The sequence below is a fragment of the Acartia tonsa genome, chromosome 2, assembly GCF_053477335.1.
Source record: "Acartia tonsa isolate MP-2025a chromosome 2, ASM5347733v1, whole genome shotgun sequence".
Lineage (NCBI taxonomy): Eukaryota > Metazoa > Arthropoda > Copepoda > Calanoida > Acartiidae > Acartia > Acartia tonsa.
In genome coordinates, this window is record NC_137261.1 from 21286502 (window position 1) to 21302967 (window position 16466).

General features: G+C 29.7%; 1 long non-coding RNA gene across 2 annotated transcripts; it reads left to right on the forward strand.

Moving 5' to 3' along the window:
* The first annotated feature begins 11107 nt into the window (after positions 1–11107).
* LOC145306639 (uncharacterized) lies at positions 11108–13904 on the forward strand. 2 transcript variants are annotated; one of them, XR_013875090.1, is made up of 4 exons: positions 11108–12368; positions 12773–12839; positions 13069–13136; positions 13565–13904. It is a non-coding gene; the product is annotated as an uncharacterized LOC145306639 (long non-coding RNA). The 2 variants fall into 2 exon arrangements; XR_013875089.1 differs by lacking the exon at positions 11108–12368 and having other exon boundaries at positions 12379–12839.
* Positions 13905–16466: the final 2562 nt, after the last annotated feature.

Consider the following 16466-nt stretch of genomic DNA (forward strand, 5'->3'; position numbering starts at 1 on the left):
ACATATTAAGATTAATTAAAATATAAATTCGCACGAATAAAAACTAGAAAAGTAGAACATCATTTTTAATTCTAGGGAATATATATTATATATATCCTTTTATAAAGGTGGCTTCCCTCTAGAAAGGAGATATACCTTCCTTGGGATATAAAGGATATGAGAAAAGTGATATTATATGTTAAACAACGAAAAAATAGTCATAGAAAGCTCTTTAAAAAAGCATAGAACCAAAACTAATATTCATCATTTTTTAAAAATTTATCCTATTATATAAAGTAATAAGGGTTTATCTTTTTAGAAAAAGTTTACATAGGTCCTCTGAATGTCTAGGGTTTAAGATTTCAATATTTGGATGGTTTTAAGCCATTTTTCTAGCCTCTTTTTGCCCCTTTGAATGGAGAAGCCCTAGCCGCTAGTGGTATAACTAAAATAGAACTTCAATAAGAACTTACTGATTTAAGATCAGGTTAGTAATTCAGCTTACAGGAAAGCTGCATTGAAATTATATCTCAGCTAAGAATTCAATTCTTCGTTTTTCTCCCTTTAATAAGGAAACAAGGAACAAATAAGAATTGTCTTTAATGATTTATGCCTGATATCCCTGCATGATTCCGGTATGTTTCCAAGTGATATTTAAAGGGCAACATAACATTGCAAGCTTTTATATCCGCCTGTGCTCAACTGTTTCAGAGCTAGGGATCTGTATTCTAAACCTAGTTAATTATAGAGTAGCTTTACAGCTTGTAATGTTAATATGAGAGCTCTCGAAGTATCTAACATTCGTCTTAAAAGGGTTTTCCGACGTAAATGGTGACAATAAAATGGGAATGCCATGGTTCAAAATACAGGTGAAATTGATTGCATAGCAGATGGGTAATTCATTATGGTAAATTTGGATCATATGAAGAAAATGAAGTCATTCCTAAAAAGGACAGAAATTCCCTTCCTTGGGTATAGGAAGGCTATTTACTTTCCTTTTTCTTACAAATTCTCTGTAAGGAAGGTGATTTCTGTCCACTATCTTACAAATTCTCACTAAAGGAAGGTGACCTCTGTCCACCATCTTACAAATTCTTCCTAATTCTTAGAAATTCTTCCTTTTCCTCACTATTACAACTATGCTTAATAAATCTACCTTATTTACCCAAATTCTTACTTATTCTCAGAAATTCTACCTTAATTAGACAAATTCTCCCTTATTCTAAGAAGACCTACCTTATTCAAGGAAATTCTTCCTTATTCTAAGAAAATCTACCTTATTCCCTCAAATTCTTCCTTATTCTAAGAAATACTTCCTAATTCTATGAAAATCTACCTTATTCTAAGACATTCTTCCTTATTCTAAGAAAATCTTCCTTATTCTAATAAGATCTACCTTATTCTAAGAAATACTTCCTAATTCTATGATAATCTACCTTATTCTAACAAATTCTCCCTTATTCTAAGAAGACCTACCTTATTCTAGGAAATTCTTCCTTATTCTAGGAAATTCTTCCTTATTCTAAGAAAATCTACCTTATTCCTTCAAATTCTTCCTTATTCTAAGAAATACTTCCTAATTCTATGAGAATCTACCTTATTCTAAGACATTCTTCCTTATTCTAAGAAAATCTACCTTATTCTAAGACATTCTTCCTTATTCTAAGAAATTCTTCCTTATTCTAATAAGATCTACCTTATTCTAAGAAATACTTCCTAATTCTATGAAAATCTACTTTATTCTAAGACATTCTTCCTTATTCTAAGAAAATCTACCTTATTCTAAGACATTCTTCCTTATTCTAAGAAATTCTACCTTATTCTAAGACATTCTTCCTTATTCTAAGAAATTCTTTCTTATTCTAATAAGATCTACCTTATTCTAAGAAATACTTCCTAATTCTATGAAAATCTACCTTATTATAAGACATTCTTCCTTATTCTAAGAAAATCTACCTTATTCTAAGACATTCTTCCTTATTCTAAGAAAATCTAGCTTATTCTAAGAACTTCTTCCTTTTCCTTACTAATTCTCTCTTATTTTCAGATAACCTAGCTTTTTCTAAGAAGTTCTTCCTTAATTCCCCTAATTCTTCCTTTTTCTCAGATAATTTTCCTAATTTATATTGGGATATCATAACTGAAATAGAGGTATAGAGAATATATAAATTCTGCCTTTTCCCCTTCCTTATTCTCTCAAAATCTTGGTTTTTCTCACATATATTTCCTTATGTTTATTGGGATATCAGAACAAGATGTGTAGGATAAGTTTGAGTTGTATCTTTTGACCTGAAATGTTTGTTTGTACTTTAGTAGGTGGAATGTTCATAAAGTACATTTTAATAGGAACCCCAGTCAGAAGTATGAAATTATCTTAAGAAATAATAGAAAATTCAGTATATTTTTTGGTTGTATCTTTTGACATTTAGTGTTTATGTTTTTATTCATAAAATTATTAATAATTAACATAATTTTGCAGAGAAATAAACCTAATAATTACAGGATAACAGAAAAAGACAAGTAGTCTTTACAATCTTTCTCTAGCCAACACATAAAATATTAGACCAAGACCAAAAAAGTAATAATTTCAAAACAAATTAAAATATTTTGTATATTTTACTGATAATTTTCTTCAATAACTATATGTTATTATCAATCCTTTTATAAAAAGTAACAGGATGTTTGTCTGAGCTCCCAAGAAAAATTGCCTAAAGAAAAAAATTTCCCCCCTAACCATCAGAAAAAAATCTTTTCCTTTTCAAAAATAAAATCCCAGGCTTAGAGTCAGACATTTTTATTTGATTAATTACCCAAAGTGTCCATAGAAGCCTCTAGTGGCGTAGCTGCTAGTCTCAACCAATGTAATGTTTTTTTTCTTCACATTCCTATTTATGTGGTACAAACTCTATAGAAAGTTGGCAACTTATTCTTTTCGTCGGTAAAATCAAACAGCTGATAATTATGAAATCAATTCAAGGGCAATTAGAGTGGGTCAATTTTAAATTTTTTTTTAAATTTTGAATTCACCACAATGGATTTATTATTACTTATATCTTACACGAAACATTTCATGTTCTTTAATAGAGTGAACTCTCTTGCGGGCTAAAATAACGATCTTCCCCACCCAATTCTTTACCCTATTCCCTCCCCTCCTAATGGAAAAATGGTACACCAAATAAAATCGAAGGGAAATTGCAACCTAAACTAACTAAAATACTATTAATCCACGTTAATAAATATAGCATTAATTGGAAGTTGAACCATAATTTTGTATCCTCTTAAAATATCATTGTTGTAGATGGTTAAAACATTATCTATCCCCTCTCCCCTTTACCCTATCTCTTTTCCTTCTTTATGGTGAATAAACTGACCAATAAACAGGTTAGCAACTTAATTTGGCGACAACTTTTCTATGTAACTCTATGTCAATAAGATAGGGTACTTATAGCTTTAAAAATCGAACCATCCTTATAAATATTGACCCAACTCGACCCAATTTGTTGCTTTTAAAGACCAATACTAAAATCTAAATACAAAAAGTTTTGACATTAAGAAATATTTTATTTTTTGGTATTAAGTAATATGAATATTAAGAAAAATTCATTATCCTTTATATCTTTTGAACATATATTTATAATTATAAAAATATCCGAAAATCAACAATTCTTTAGCTCTGATGTTGGTCATCACTCATCCCCTCACTAACCCATATGTTCTATTATTCATTCCGAAAATATACTATTAACAGGGATCAAAAGGGATAAGACAATTGCCGATAAGTTGATGTAAATCCTCAATGATTAAACATAAAATTATCCCTTCTGTAAGTTATAATTGGTGGTTAAATAGTTTACTATTAACAAGGATCCAAGGAATAAGACAATTGCCGATAAGTTGATGTAAATCCTCACTGATTAAACATAAAATTATCCCTTTTGTAAGTTATAATTAGTGGTTGAATTGAATCGTTAATGGACAGGACACTCATTTTAATGTACAAACCAATAAAATTCAATAAAAGTTTTAAGTCACTGAATAAGAAAACGTTATTATAAAACTTTGGGGACCAGTGCAGTGTAATAAACAGCTCAATATTCACTCCCTCCCTGGATTATTACAGAGTACACTAAGTTTTATTTTAACAATTTCCTATTTATGGGCTCAACAACTTTAGAGACTTTTTATTTAATTAATTAAGTAAATTGATTTATCATCCATTGTCCTATCCCTCTTAATTCCTGATTATAGGTTGATTTCTCTGTTTCGGCATGGGACAAGGACAACATATCACAGACAATTTATAAATATAGAATATGTAATATAAAAGTTTTTTAAAAATAATTAGATACCGCTGAACCGATATGGTTCACTTTTACACTGTAGCTTCTCATAGATCCTGAGAAGGTTTATAGCTATTTTGAGAAGGGTACCACCACCCACCTTGAAAAATATTACTCCTTTACAAAAAATTTTAATTTAAAATAAAATAAAAAGAATGAAAAATGTGGGGATGAGTATGATCCCCCCCCCCCACCAAAACAAAAAAAATTAACCCCCTTCCCTCATTTTTTTCACTTTTTCATTTTAAACTACTATAGAAAATGGAGATATTAAATTCAATTCCCACCACCTAAAGTGCCCCTAAAAGTGTCTCTAGGAGCGTAGCCGCTAGTTTGAAATAAAACACTAACAATATAATTAATTATCCATTAAAATTCTTAAAATTCTAAATATACATAGTCTATGGTCTTATTTTAAATGTATGTCTGTGGGTTAGTGTTCGTTCATGAAAAATACACACCCTCCCTTACCATGTAGGCGGCCGTGCTGTGTCAAATTCTTGTCCAGGCTAGCCAAGCTGACGGACGTTTTTTTTTTCTAATTTCTAAAAGCTACCTTTTTTATAAGAATATTTTTTTAATATTATATATAGAAGCAGTATGGTTCTTCATTACTGTTTAGCTTCTTATAAGACAAAGGAAGGTTTATAGCTATTTTGGGGGAGAGTACTAACACATTCTAAACAAATATCTCCCCTAGGAAAAATCTCCCCCCCCCCAAAAAAAAAAGAATTAGAACCCCACTAAAATTAAAGAGGTCTCTAGGGGCTAGTTTGTCATTAAATTAAAAACATTCTTATTTTTCACTCTTAAAAAAGCTAGCTTTTTTATTTGGATGAAAAAATCTGATCTACATAAAATTATTGCAACACAGACTGTTCTCATCTCCTGGTAGAATATGAAGAAAATAGTAAGGTTTTTCTGTCTGAAGCTTAAGATCCCAGGAATGGTTGGTCTAATTAGCAAGAATTAGCTAAATTATCTGAGACAAAGGAAGGATATGTGATGAGAAGGAAGACTTTGAGGGAATAAGGTAGATTTTCTTAGAATAAGGAAGAATGTCTTATAATAAGGTAGATTTTCATAGAATTAGGAAGTATTTCTTAGAATAAGGTAGATCTTATTGGAATAAGGAAGAATTTCTTAGAATAAGGTAGGCTATCTGAGAATAAGGAAGAACTAGGAGGTATTGGGTTAATTTTCTTATAATTAGGAAGATTAAGTGAGATTTAGGAAAAGATTTTCTTAGAATAAGGAAGAATGTCTTAGAATAAGGTAGATTTTCTTAGAATAAGGAAGAATGTCTTAGAATAAGGTAGATTTTCTTAGAATTAGGAAGAATGTCTTAGAATAAGGTAGATTTTCTTAGAAAAAGGAAGAATGTCTTATAATATGGTAGATTTTCATAGAATTAGGAAGTATTTCTTAGAATAAGGTAGATCTTATTAGAATAACTAAGAATTTCTTAGAATAAGGAAGAATGTCTTAGAATAAGGTAGATTTTCATAGAATTAGGAAGAATTTCTTAGAATAAGGAAGAATGTCTTAGAATAAGGTAGATTGTCATAGAATTAGGAAGTATTTCTTAGAATAAGGTAGATCTTATTAGAATAAGGAAGAATTTCTTAGAATAAGGTAGGCTATCTGAGAATAAGGAAGAACTAGGAGGTATTGGGTTAATTTTCTTATAATTAGGAAGATTAAGTGAGATTTAGGAAGAGATTTTCTTAGAATAAGGAAGATTGTCTTAGAATAAGGTAGATTTTCTTAGAATAAGGAAGAATGTCTTAGAATAAGGTAGATTTTCTTAGAATAAGGAAGAATGTCTTAGAATAAGGTAGATTTTCATAGAATTAGGAAGAATGTCTTAGAATAAGGTAGATTTTCTTAGAAAAAGGAAGAATGTCTTATAATATGGTAGATTTTCATAAAATTAGGAAGTATTTCTTAGAATAAGGTAGATCTTATTAGAATAACTAAGAATTTCTTAGAATAAGGAAGAATGTCTTAGAATAAGGTAGATTTTCTTAGAATAAGGAAGAATGTCTTATAATAAGGTAGATTTTCATAGAATTAGGAAGAATTTCTTAGAATAAGGAAGAATGTCTTAGAATAAGGTAGATTGTCATAGAATTAGGAAGTATTTCTTAGAATAAGGTAGATCTTATTAGAATAAGGAAGAATTTCTTAGAATAAGGTAGGCTATCTGAGAATAAGGAAGAACTTAGAGGTATTGGGTTAATTTTCTTAGAATTAGGAAGATAAAGTGAGATTTAGGAAGGTGATTTTTATCCTCTTTTTCAGATATGTGAGAAAAAGGAGAGTGATTTTTGTCCATATTTGAGATATCTGAGAAAAAGGAAGATGATTTCTGTCCTTTTTGGAAGGGAATTTCTGTCCTTTTTAGGAATGACTTCATTTCCTTCATATGATCCGTAAATTTTGTTTTGGTATGATGGTTTAATTTAATAACTTATAACCTGCAAATCACCAATAAAAATCTTTGCTCATAACACTCGAACAGTTTAAGATATCTTAAGTGACGTACGAACATCTAAGTACTTTATTTATTAGAATTTGTACTTTTACTTTTCTTTTTTTAATATAGATCTCAATCCACGATTTTTCTTAATAGTAATACTAAGGGGAAATATCACAATAAATATAATAAAACAGGCTTTCTTTTCTAAAAAAGTTATTTTCTTTGTTGTCTCCATTTAGTAATTAGGTACTCAAAACATTCATTTACTTACAATTAATTTTCAAAAATCTATTTAAGGTCTATGAAAAACAGGGGTCGTTGTTTGGAATTAGAAAGTTTCATACCAAAGATATTAAAAAGGTACACTTTCCGGCGTACCTTGTTATGAATAAGAACCCCTTCCCCTACTTTTTCTGGAAAAAATTCAAATAAGGGGGATGTACTAATACTTTATGTTATGTTAGGTTAGGTTATATTAGATAGTGGGTAGCCTCCCAGGAATAGGACATAGAAAAATCCCCCTAACCTTATTTTATATTGTATTCAAAAATGAAAGAGGGGGGGGGGATAAATACTCGAAAGGCACTTTGTGGGAAAGCAATATTTTGAATCAAACTTTAAAATGTTTTGCTAAAAAATATTATCAAGAAGGAAGAGGAAATGTTTACCAAAGACAAATTTTTCGCAGAAACTTCGGGGGAAATAATAAATTACCATCCATTGTCCTATCCATAAACTATATTAGTATGGAGAAGTTTCGTGATAATAAGTATTTCTATAAAAGTATTTTTCAATACTTTTCCTTTCAAGTTTAACTTGTTAAACAATGTATAAGAATAATTTACAAGATTTATATAGCATGAACTGTTTTATTTTTAAGCTTTTACATTGCTTAGTATTGTTTTTTTTATATTTAAATTTATTTTTTGTTGTGTCAAAAATTGGTAAAAAATCTTTTTATAAACTTTTTATAAAGTTTCTCAAGCTGGCTCAATCAGTTTATTTTTTCATTGGTTCCTTGTCTATGAAAAAATTTGTATGCATTATGGAGATGTGCACACATCACAGCAGGGGTACAGGGATATAACAACAAAAGACAGGAAGCGAGCACAGGGATATTAGACTGTAAACTACAGGATATGGAACAAAAGTATTGCTTAATTTAACCCACTTATCATTGACATAAATTAATAATAAATATCTTATATTCTTTATTGACTTGGAGTATTTTGTACAAAAAAAATATTGTATAGTATTCAACAATCTATACCCCAAAACATATGCTATGGAAAAACAATTTGAAGGCATAAAGGGTAAACTAAATTTAATTAGCACCCTATGATAAAAAAAATAAATGATTATTCGTCCTTGCGTATCCCTAGAACCCTGACACAACATAATATTTAGATGCAACACAACTAAACTTTTTTAGCAGCGAAGCAATGCTAAAAAGGTTATGCTTTTGGATCTAACTACACAGGGAAAAGCAGCACTGTATGTACACGATTTACTCATAACTCATTGCGCCAGGTTTATATTTAGTGGTATAGTCGTACTTTTACTCAAAGTGTCTATTGAGCACTGAAAACAACTCCTTATTTTTGAAAACATAACCTAATCTAACTCTACCCAAAATTAATTAAAAATGATTTGTAAATAAGGGGGAAAGGAAATTTATACTTCACCAGGCAATCGAATGGAAATCACCGAGTACCATATTGAAACGTATTGGACCACATTTGACAATGAATAAGACATACACCATGAACGGTTGGTGGTGACCAACCTTCGTTGTTATAAAACACATTGTTCTTGCGTTTTTACTGTTTTCTTCTTTTCGAGAATACTCAAAAGTTTTCTTTTTTTGAGTATTGTTAAGTAACTATAAGTAATCAGCAATCAAAAGTTATACAGTATCCAACAATACGACTGCCAATAGGTTATTTGGTAAGTATTTTAAAAGCAAAGCTTTTCTGCAATTACGGTTATTTTTTACAGTATATATGTACTATCTATAATCGTTAATTTAGTCATATTCATTCGAATGATTCCCAGTAAGATTAGGAATAGCTTCTCAAAATTAAATCAAGAACGAATGTTAGTGGTGATTTTGATGATATGAAAGGAAATAATTTAGGTTAGTTTGTTTTTATCTCCCATTTCCCCACACCATAATATCTGCAAAAAACTCCATTTGGTTTAATGAATTATTGATGACCAGAGAAAAATCTGAAGTTCTGTGGTTAACTCTCGATATTTTTCCTAATGTTGTCGCACAATAACTTTACTAATTCTATATTTTACAAATGTTTATTTAATGCAATGTTGTTTTTTATCCCAGGAATCTTAAGGGATTGGTGGATAAGTTTGGACACTGCTAATTTGAACCAATCGATCAAGATTTAATAAATAGTTCTTAACTTGTTAAGTATACACTTTATACAATTTTGGATACCTGTATTATTGTCATTCTATTGTCTCTTCCTTACCTGTGGAGAAGTAATATCCAGTAATAAAAAATAGTAAGATGTTTTTTTGTCTGAAGCCTAAGATATCGAAAAATAATGGTCCGACCTGGTTACACTTTTCAGGGAAGCTTTATAATAACTTTGGGTTGTTATAGGCTATTTAAGGGAGGAAGTAACCTGTGATAAAAATTGCGATATTGAAAGCGCATACATATAAATCAATAAGTTTTTTTTAGTAAAATCATAGTGTAACAATTGCTTTCATATATAGAATGTATTATGATTTTCCAAACAAAATGTATATCTGAAAGTTTTATATTTTTCAAACGATAAAACTTAAAATTTTGTAGTTTTCCTCTTGAAATCTTAGAAACTAATGTAATCGAAATTAATAATAATTTATATTGTTGCTAGAATCCAGCAATTAAGTAACAGTGCAACAGTGTAGTTGTTGATAATTTTTGTACGTCTTTTGTGTGACTTGGTTTGGGACAAAATCATCACTTATACGATAATTAAATAGCGATAAACTTAAATATGAAATTAAACATCTGTCTGTGTGTATAATATAAAAGATCTAGCTGGTTTTGGTTTCTTTTAGAGCGAAGCTTCTTGTAGTACACTGATAACTTTTTTTATATTTATTTTGAAGGAAGGTTTCTAAACCCTCCCTTCCCTAGATAACTCACAAAAAATAACTTAACCTTCCAAATGTGTTTAATTTTCTTTAAAAATATACATTAAGATGACGTGTCATAGAATTTGCCCCTAAAGGCCTCTAGGGGCATAAATGTTACTCTTATTTTTGAAATTTTTTTTATAAAAATCCTTAAATGGGAAAAATATAGTGATTTTATCTAACCTACTCTTGGTATAACCTTTAATTCTTAAGTTAAGACTAAATTTTCCTAAGACTTTTTAATTTGTATTATAACAGTTTAATTTTAGGAAACCATAAAAGATCATTTGCTGTTGCACTTTGATTTTGGGTAATTGTTGAAACCACTCAATAAGTAAATTGTTGGCAGAAGTCCAAGTTGGTAATCAAGACACAAAAGAACAATGTTAACATTTTATAAAAACATTTAAATGTTTAATATAGATAAAACATAATAAATTGAGTATTTAGTTACTAAATTTGTTATATAATCTTACACATGTTTTACCATCTAAAAAGTAGGGTTGGGCCGGATATCCGGTGTAGCCGGATATCTGGCCGGATATCCGGCCATTTTCAATATCCGGCCGGGTACCGGATATTGAAACTATCCGGCCGGATATCCGGCAATATAATCTTTTATATTTTACAACAAAAATCTCTGTTTTTTTTTAATCTTCAATGGCTTTAATTTTCTTATTATTGAAGCTAGAAGAACAATTTTTTCTGAATATGTTTATGTTTATGTAAATTTTATATTATAAATCTCAAAACATAAATTTTGGCGGCTGCAGCTGTACTTGGCAGCTGCCAGCCGCAAACCGACGGTTGGCAGGTAAACGGCAACAGATTTTATAAAATTGTAATATGTTATGAAGATATATAAAAAAGCCTAAGTTTAAAATTCGAAATCTTCAAGTAAAAATTTGCGGTCACAGGAACCGTTTAAAGATATCTGGAGACCTGGAGGTTCAGGACTTGCAGGATTATACCTGGAACCTGAAATCGACTTGAACACCTATATTACATATGAGGATGTACGACTATAGGATATTTTAGTATTAGATAACATGAAATGCTTTGTTTAAGTAAAAAAATATTTTTACTTTTTACCTAAATGACCTTACCAGATTTGCTGGTATCCTGTGCCCATGGGCTATTATTCAGAACTATCTGAAAAGGTAGAATATTTAAGAAATAAAAAATTACAAAATAAAAATAGCTCGTATTCATTCGAATCCGGTGGATAGGAACAGGTGTTCTCATTCATACGCCAAAAAACTAGGTAACTAGCATATCGTATTATATGCATGGTTTTCTACGAATATAAAAATCTAAAAGCATAAGATTAAAAACAGTTATTTTTAGCCAGTGCCTCCGGCACCTCTGGGCCAAAAAAGTAGTTTCATTCTTATAATTGTACTCCTATATTTGCGACAATCCGTTTATACTACGGTGCAAGACATATATTTATTAATTTTACATTTAAAAAAGTCCTGTATATTACGTAAGCTAAAAAGAGTCCCAAAAATGGGAGAAAAAACGAATACGAAGAATATTTTAGAAAGAATTTTCAATAATTAATGATAAAATTTGAATTATAAAACAGAATGATACATATTAACTTCAAAATTCACTGTAATTTCACTAAAAATGATTACTAAAATACAAAAATGCACCGTAGTCATATAGTCCAGTTGAATTATTGCGCCGATGGAAAGTTACGGTTGCCAACATACAGATTGAATAGGTGGCAAAACACTTTGCAAGACAGTTATATTTTTAATCGTAAAATTGCAACGAATAATAACATTTCATGAATTATATAAGTTATGCAGTTTTAATTAATTAACCGGTAAAATATTAAAATGATATTATATACATAAGGTGTTTTTTAAAGTTTGGCAACTTTGTCCAGCACGTTGATTTTATCATCTGAAAACAGGGTTACGAAAGTTAAATTAATGTAAATTTTTTTTAATGTGAATGTAATATATTTTTGCAATGACTTAAATGAAATATCATCGATAAAATATAAAAAAATATATTGCAATGGATATAAAAGAAATATTTTTCAATATAAAGTTGTATACCTGTACAGAGCATGTGCATGAATGCCGCTATACCGATTGAAAACTATTGTAAACAATGAGTGTTATATTGATCAAGTCTCTTAGAGAAAATACGTGTTATATCCAAGTATGATTGACAGGAGATGGTCCATGTCACAAGATTTATATGAATGTCAGTTAAGAACGCCTAGAGAGCTATATATTCAGAAGTTTAAAAAAGTACTTGTCTACCAGTCTTGGCTGTTAGTGTTGATATATGGACCCTGCAATCAAAGAGCTGATATTCAGAAGTTTAAAAAAGTACGTGTCCACCTTCAGTCTTGGCTGTTAGTATATGGACCCTGCAATCAAAGAGTGGTTTGCGTAAAAGTAAGTGTTTAAATAATTTTAATATAAAAACATTAATAATATAGGACCTTGAGCGTACGGTTTTAGGCTGCCTTCGATTAACGGTTTAAGTTTTACTAGCGGCTATGCCCCTTAGAAGCCTCTAGGGGCACTTAAAGTAGGAAGAGAAAAGTCGAGGCCTCATCCTATTTTTAATTTGAGTTTCAGCTATAGATTAAAATAAATAAAAAGCTTCGTTGTAAAAGAGAACAATATTAATATATTTATATAATAGGATAATTGTTTTAAGCCTTTTTTAAGCCTTTTTGATTTGATCTAAGAAACACTTTTTATCCTATTCTTAATATTAAATAATCCGGGTTTAATATATATGAATGTAAAAGAAATATTAATAAATTATATTTAAATTGAATATTGTTTTTCAGGTTCAGCAACACTGATTCATCAGAAATAACTATTTGGGCGCTGCAATTAAAGATTGGCGAGATAGAAGTAAGTGTTTAAATAATGTAATAAAAAATCAATATAATTTAGGACCTTACGCATGGTTTTAAGCTGCTTCGATAAACTGTTTGTTTTATAATTTTTTAAACCTTTTTGATATATGATATAAGAACGACTTTTTATCCTATTCTTAATATTTAAAGTATTCTACTATTAATATATATAAATAATAATAGAAATATTAACAAATTATATTTCAATTAATATTGTTTTTCAGACTTAACCAGGAATCAGATTCGTGAGAAAATATATGGGCGCTGCAATTAGTGAATGGTTTACATAGAAGTAAGTGTTAAAATAATTTTAATAAGAACATGGATATTTTAGGCCATGTTATTAAGACTATCCTTTAACGAAGCCTTTTTAATTCAACCTTGCTACGAAGCCTTGTGTGATGGTAGAGTGTTTGAGTTCTTAGGGAACCACACTAATTACATAATATTATCTTGAGTTAGACAGGTTTTATAAGCTGTAAACAGACTAATACAATTAGATATGTCATTATCTTTAAATTATTTATTATAATCTATATAATAGCACCTTTGAAATAAGCTCATATTATATCCAACCTATATTCGCCCTTTAAGGTTTATGATTGTTTTAAGCGTAACGAATTTTTATACCCTTAATAGAAAGATATTATAAGATGTGTTTTATGTAAAATAATATTAAAAATAAATATAAATTATATTTCAATTAATATTCTTTTTCAGGTTTAGCTTCGCACACAGCTGGGTTTATTCTCTGATTATAAGCTGACCGCAATTCGACCGTGGAACATTTCTTGCACCAACATGAAGCTGTTGCCATCAGAAATTCATCCGTTAAAAGTAAGTGTTTAATTATTTGTAATAAAAGATAGTTGGAATAATCCTACACGCAACTACGGCAACACCTCGGCCCCAAAAGGTAGTTTCCATGTATACAAGCATAACAAATATGAAGTTAATATACACAGACACACATCGAACTACCTTTATGAAACTGTATACTAAATTATATTAACAATTAAGCTATTATTAAATTTATTAGATAGATATTAAACTGGTTAGACAAAAGTTAATACATAAAAATAATGTACTAGATAGGTAGCTATTTAAAATTAGATTTTACTACTTTATATTATTGAAACAGTACATTCAGGATATTATTAAAATCTAAACAGCATTACATTCATCCTCGTGCATGTTTACTTCGTGAAGAACAGCTGCCAGTTCGGCAGCCTGGGCAGCGGCGGGCAGCAGAGGGGAAGGACGGCAGCGATTAAGATGTGTAGTAATCCATCCATGTTGATATAACCTCTTACAAACCTCCCTCTGGATCTCGACATTGTCAGTTCTGGCTCTAATCTCTAGACTCTCTCTTAAAACTAACATACGACTATTTAATTCATACCATAACTCCAAATTCCCGTTATAAGACATTCTTAGTTTCTCTCAGTCTGGTTATGTATTGATAACTGAATTAAACTTTCTCTAATAAGCAGGCACGTACACAAGCTGTATCTACTTTCTCCATGAAATTTTCCCAAAACCGTTAACTTTCCTTTTTGTAAGGCCTTTTTGATTTGTTAATCCTTTAATTGCTTAATTTAAAAATGAATATTCTTTTTCAGGATTTTGGAGTTGAACCAGTTTTGAAGTGCGGAGCTTTGCAGTTCCATGGAGAACAACTAGAGTTCCATCTCAAGATGTAACAGTCACAGATTATACAAAAAATTTCATTATTTATTATGACGACAATGTTGAACCGAGAAAATATGTTAGTCAGTTAAAATTAACAAATAATTTACAGAACGATACTAATAAGTTTTATTATGACGATCAATGTTGAACAGAGAATATTCTGTTAGTCAGTTAAAATTAACTTAAATAAAGCGTATTGATTACAATCAGTGTTTATTATGACGACAATGTTGACACCTAACATTCCACAAGCTAAAATTCTAAAAAATATTGACTTTAACATATAAAGCGTATTGATTACAATCCGCCCAATCGGTGTTTATTAATTAAGTTCTACTCGAGAGCTCCAAACATTCCACAAGCTAAAATTCTAAAAAATGTTATTTACAGAAACGATACTAGTAAGTTTTGTAGTTTCAGTATTGACCTGGATAATATCTATATGACCTGTTATGTTATAATATGAAATAAATTCTAAATAAAATCATTATCATCATTATATTTTATTTGCGATTTTTATCATTAAGTAGAAGGATGTTTGTTTGGAAAAATCTGGACTTAGCCTAAAAATTTACCTAAAAATATTGACAAGAATTTAATTAACAAGTAAGAATGGAAAAACCTACCTTAAATACTGGAGATCTTGAGGCAAGTATAAACTTGTGCACTTTTAATTTGGAGGTACTAGTTTCTATCAAACAATCAGTAAACTCTGGATCCTCAAAACAATTCTCCAGGTCACCAGAGAGACAGGATACTGCACTTTCAGGTCCAGGTTTTATAACTTCCAGCCAAATAGTCAGAGTACCTCCAGGTAGGAGACTTGCCTGATTGTTCTTCAGTACATTAATCTCCATAAAAGCAGCATTACAATTTCCCTCTCCAGGTGGCACTGTTATCAATCGACATTTAGGCATCAGTACTAGACTGTTGTTATCTTGGATGCCAATCTTTTGTAGTTTCAGTATTGACCTGGATAATATCTATATGACCTGTTATGTTATAATATGAAATAAATTCTAAATAAAATCATTATCATCATATTTTATTAATTTCATATTCCATATAACGAAAGCAAATAGTGCTGAGTAAACAGATGTTTGTTTGGAAAGTATTAGGTCTGAATATTTCCTCATTATATTTTATTTGCGATTTTTATCATTAAGTAGAAGGATGTTTGTTTGGAAAAATCTGGACTTAGCCTAAAAATTTACCTTGTCAATTTTTACCAAAAAGTTGGTCAAATTTTACCAAGTTTTTTTTTTTGGCAGAGTCCAAAAATCTGGACTTAGCCTAAAAATTTACCTTGTCAATTTTTACCAAAAAGTTGGTCAAATTTTACCAAGTTTTTTTTTTTGGCAAAGTCCAAAAATTTGGACTTAGCCTAAAAATTTACCTTGTCAATTTTTACCAAAAAGTTGGTCAAATTTTACCAAGTTTTTTTTTTTGGCAAAGTCCAAAAATTTGGACTTAGCCTAAAAATTTACCTTGTCAATTTTTACCAAAAAGTTGGTCAAATTTTACCAAGTTTTTTTTTTTGGCAAAGTCCAAAAATTTGGACTTAGCCTAAAAATTTACCTTGTCAATTTTTACCAAAAAGTTGGTCAAATTTTACAAAGTTTTTTTTTTTGGCAAAGTCCAAAAATTTGGACTTAGCCTAAAAATTTACCTTGTCAATTTTTACCAAAAAGTTGGTCAAATTTTACCAAGTTAATTTTTTTTGGCAAAGTCCAAAAATCTGGACTTAGCCTAAAAAAATACCTTGTCAAATTTTACCAACTTTTTGGTAAAAATTGACCAAATTGTGTTTTTTTGTCTAAGTCCGAAAATTCGGACTTAACCTGAAAAATAGAGTTGTAAAATTGACCACATTTTTGGTAAAACTTCCAAAAGTGGTAAAATTGAAAAAAAAAAAAAAATTTAAATTTAG